This window comes from Myotis yumanensis, unplaced genomic scaffold, assembly GCF_028538775.1.
Source record: "Myotis yumanensis isolate MYYU_CA2020_CCGP unplaced genomic scaffold, mMyoYum1.0.hap1 SCAF_3, whole genome shotgun sequence".
Lineage (NCBI taxonomy): Eukaryota > Metazoa > Chordata > Mammalia > Chiroptera > Vespertilionidae > Myotis > Myotis yumanensis.
Genome location: NW_027223754.1, coordinates 93,928,994 through 93,933,884, shown reverse-complemented (window position 1 = coordinate 93,933,884; position 4,891 = coordinate 93,928,994). Strand labels below are relative to the sequence as shown.

General features: G+C 37.7%; 1 pseudogene; it reads left to right on the top strand.

Moving 5' to 3' along the window:
- Positions 1–1,402: 1,402 nt before the first annotated feature.
- On the top strand, positions 1,403–1,616 carry LOC139005109 (TP53-regulated inhibitor of apoptosis 1 pseudogene; annotated as a pseudogene).
- The last annotated feature ends 3,275 nt before the right edge of the window (positions 1,617–4,891 follow it).

Here is a 4,891-nt window from a genome sequence, read left to right as displayed (position 1 = left end):
TTTGACAAAAATCCAACCATTTTTGATGAAAAATCTCAGAAAAAATGGGAATAGAGGGATCAAATCTCAACATAATAAAGGCTATATATGACAAACCTACAGCCAACATTATACTCAATGGGCAAAAATTAAAACCATTTCCCCTAAGAACAGGAATAAGACAGGAATGTCCACTTTTACCACTCCTATTCAATATAGTACTGGAAGTCCTAGCCACAGTGATCAGACAAGAAGAAGAAATAAAGGCATCCAAATTGGAAAGGAGGAAGTAAAACTGTCATTATTTGCAGATGACATGATATTGTACATAGAAAATCCTAAAGACTTCACCAAAACACTATATATTTAATAAATGAATTCAGCAATGTAGCAGGATATAAAATTAACACCCAGAAATCGATGGAATTTTTGTACACAAATAATGAGCTCTCAGAAAGAGAAACTAAACAATCAATCCCATTTACCATTGTAACAAAAAAATTAAGATACTTTGGAATAAACTTAACTGAGGAGGTAAAATACTTGTACTCAGAAAACTATAGGACAATGAAAAAAGAGATAGAGGAAGATATAAATAAGTGAAAAAATATACCATGTTCATAGATTGATGAAAATAACATCATTAAAATATCCATACTACCCAAAGCAATCTATAGATTCAATGCACTCCCCATTAAAACACCAACAACATATTTCACAGATCTGAAACAAATACTTCAAAAATTTTCATAGAACCAAAAAAGACCCAGAATAATCACAACAATCTTGAGAAAGAGGAACAAAGTTGGAGGGATCACAATCCCAGATAACAAGTTATACTACAAAACCATTGTAATCAACACAGCCTGGTACTGGCACACGAACAGGCATGTAGACCAGTGGAACAGCACACAGAACCCAGAAATTGGCCCAGGCCATTATGCTCAATTAATATTTGACAATGGAGGCAAGAACATAAAATGGAGCCAAGATTGTCTCTTCAATAAATGGTGTTGGGAAAATTGGACAGATACATGCAAAAAAAATGAAACTACACCACCAACTTACACCATCCACAAGTATAAACTCAAAATGGATAAAAACCTTAAATGTATGTCGTAAATCCATAAAAATCCTAGAAGAAACCATAGGTTGCATAACCTCAGACATCTCTCATAGCAATCTCTTTGTGGCTACATCTTTTAGGGCAAAGGAAACTAAGGAGAAAACAAATGGGACCTACATAAAAATAAAAAGCTTCTGCATAGCAAAAGAAATTATAAAAAAATGAAAAGGGAGCCCACTGTATGGGAGAACATATTTGGCAATGATACAACTGATAAATGGTCAGTATCTAAAATATGTAAAGCACTCATAGAACTCAACAAAATGAAGACAATCCAATTAAAAAGTGGGCAAAGGGATGAACAGCATAGGGGAGGGAGGCACCAACATGAAGTTCGAGTATGATCAGTGTTTTAATTGCTCGTTTTCCGAGAAGTTCCTCAAGGGGGACAGCTCTGGGGTCCTGTGCACTGACCTAGTGTGGCCAGAAAATAAAAAAGGAGAAGGAGATTCCCATGGAAGGACTGGAGTTCATGGGCCATGGCAGAGAAAAGCCTGAAAGCTCTTCTTGACCTTGACAGTCACCTTGAAAATAGACTCCTCAAATCAGGAAATTGAGGCCTCTTGTCAAGGCTGTGAAGATAGCCATTAATTTCATGAGGATGTATTTTCCTTCTAGATGCTTTCCTCTCATTTGTAAAAGATGATGAACCATCACTTTTTACTTTGGGATGATTTCTCACTTGCTCTGACATCTTGTAGGAACTCGCTGTGCTAAAACTGAATGATTTCTTGGGATTATTGTGGCAATACTTCATCTAGGATCAGCTTTAAATATATCTTGTATCTAAAGACTGATAAACTTGTGAGGATAATCATGGTTGCCTGACTGATTGAGTTATGCCTCAAAGGACATTAGATATACTGTACTGGGGTCATTGTTCATGGAAGCAATTGGTGAAGACCTCTTTTCTCTCAGGGAGCTAATGCTCTGAAAAGGGATCCAGCATGACTGTTTCAATCAACGCTTAGGAGCAGTTTTATTTTTATATAGTAACTTAACTGTTAAGATTGCTCAATGGTGGACTGGGTTAGCCAAGAGGAATTTTTAACAATTCCCTGCCTTAACAAAAGATGTCAGATCCCAGATTAAGATGTGAAAGCTTCAAGAATGTTAGAGCGAATACCATTTCAGAGTTCATAGTGTAGTTCAGTCATTAAGATCCTTGGAGTATGCTATGGAGGAAGATCCTAAATTGCAAAGGTTTGCTGCTATGGCCAGCTTTCAACATAAGTCAATGAATTAAGTCAACCTGTATATCCTGAAAACGCCAAAATATTGTATCTGGTTAGGGGAGAAAGGAATTTGCTTTATTTGCCTTGTTTACCCACCCTTCTCTATAATATCTGTAATCATAAAGATGGAATAAATTGTAACATTTCGTTTCTATAAAAAAGTGAGCCCTGGCCAGTTTGGCTCAGTGGATAGAGTGTTGGCCTGCAGACCGAAGGGTCCCAGGTTCGATTCTGGTCAACGGGACATGCCTGGGTCGGGGCCTTGATCCCCACTAGGGCGCGTGCAGAATGCAGCTAATCCATGATTCTCTCTCATCAATGATGTTTCTCTCTCTCTCTCTCTCCCTCCTTCTCCCTTCCTCTCTGAAATTAATAAAAATGTATTTTTTTTAAAAAAGTGGGCAAAGGACCTAAATAGGCACTTCTCTAGAGTGGACTTACAGATGGCCAAGAGACATGAAAAAATGCTCAGTCACTAATCATAAGAGAGATGCAAATTAAAATGACAATGAGGTATCACCTCACATCTGTCAGAATGGCCACCATCAATAAATCTACAAATGACAAGTGCTGGCAAGGATGTGGAGAAAAGGGAACCCTACTACACCGCTGGTGGGACTGCAGACTGGTGCAGCCATTATGGAAAACAGTATTTAGTTTACTCAAAAAATTAAATATGGAACTACCATTTGACGTAGTGATCCCACTTCTAGGAATATATCCTAAGAAACTTGAAACACCAATCAGAAAGAATGTATGCACCCCTCTGTTCTTAGCAGCACAATTAACAATAGCTAAGATCTGGAAACAGCCCAAGTGCTCATTAGTAGATTAGATAAAAAAACAACAATGATGGTACATTTACACCATGGAATACAATGCAGCAGTAAAAAAGAAGGATCTCATACCTTTTGAGACAGCGTGGAAGGACTGTATTATGCTAAGAGAAATAAGCCAGTCAAAGAAAGAGAAGTATCACATGATCTCACTCATATGTGGAATCTAATGAACAAAATAATTGAATGAACAAAAAAATAGATCCAGCTACAAAGAAGCATGGAACAGACTGTTGAATCCGAGTGGGAAGATGTGGGTGTGTGGTTGGGTGGGAAGAGGTCAACCAAAGAACTTGTATGGATGTATGCATAACCCATGGACACAGACAATGAGGTGGTGAAGGTCTTGGGTGGGGATTGGCTGGAAGGGCTCAATGGGGGAAAAAGGGAACATATGTAATACTTTCAACAATAAAGATTTTAAAAAGAAGTAATCACTAATGTATTATTATTATTGTTGTTATTTTTGTTTGTTTTTTAAACCCAAATTTGGAGTTTAGAAAATAAATCAATACTCATATTTATGCAAAAAATTTATATATCTAATTTTATTAGAGAACAAAAATGCACCTTAAACCATAACAGTGACCTTCAACTATAACCTCTGCTTTTGTACTTGCTCATTTCTTAATCAAGAAAAGTGAATTCTGGCTCCCTCTTGTGGACTTTCATTTTTAAAATAAATGCGATGAAGAATTTTGTTATCTTAGGAAATTTTATGCACTAAATGGCACCTAGCTTCTCTCTGGAATAAGATTGCTTCCTTGAGACTCATTTTTAAATGCTACACATGTCTCTCAATAACCAAATCAGAATGTTCCACCTGCCAAAGATGTAGTCAGGCTGGTTCTGATGTTCCTGTTAGTAGCCAGGGCAGGTGCTTTGAGGTCCTATGGAGAAGCTCTAAAGAAAGAAAATAAGGTAAAAAATTAAAAACCTTTTCTAATTCCACAATCCTGGCAGTTCAATTCCACATGTCACATAAGTTCTTTCATGATCTAGCACTTGTGTAACTTTTAGTCTCTCCTCTCTCATGCATTCCTCATCCCCATGCCTTTTTGACTCCCAGAAAACCAGGTGCACAACTACTTAAGTGTCATTTTGTTGAAAAAACATTTCTGGGTTAAAAAAAAGTCTGTTTCTTCTTGGTGCCCCCTCCCCTCCCCACAGTCTGCTAGATGGCAGACAACTATTTTTTTTAATTGTTTTATTGTTTAAAGTATTACAAAGAGTATAAGAGTATTACATATGTCTCCTTTTCTTTCCCCGCCCTTAACAATCCCCCGGCCTCCCCAACCCCCCAGTGTCTTATGTCCATTGGCTATGCTTATATGCATGCATACAAGTCCTTTGGTTGATCTCTTACTCTGCCCCCCTCTCATCCCTCAAGCTTTGCCACTGTAGTTTGACAGTCTGTTCCAGGCAGCTCTGCCTCTGTATCTATTTTTGTTCATAAGTTTATAATGGTCTTTATTATCCATGAGTGAGTGAGATCATGTGGTGTTTTTCCTTCATTGACTGGCTTATTTCACTTAGCATAATGCTCTCCAGTTCCATCCATGCTGTTGCAAATGGTAAGAGTTCCTTCTTTTTTACAGCAGCATACTATTCCATTGTGTAGATGTACCACAGTTTTCTAATCCATTCATCTACTGATGGGCACTTAGGCTGTTTCCAGATCTTAGCTATGGTGCATTGGGCTGCTATGAACATAG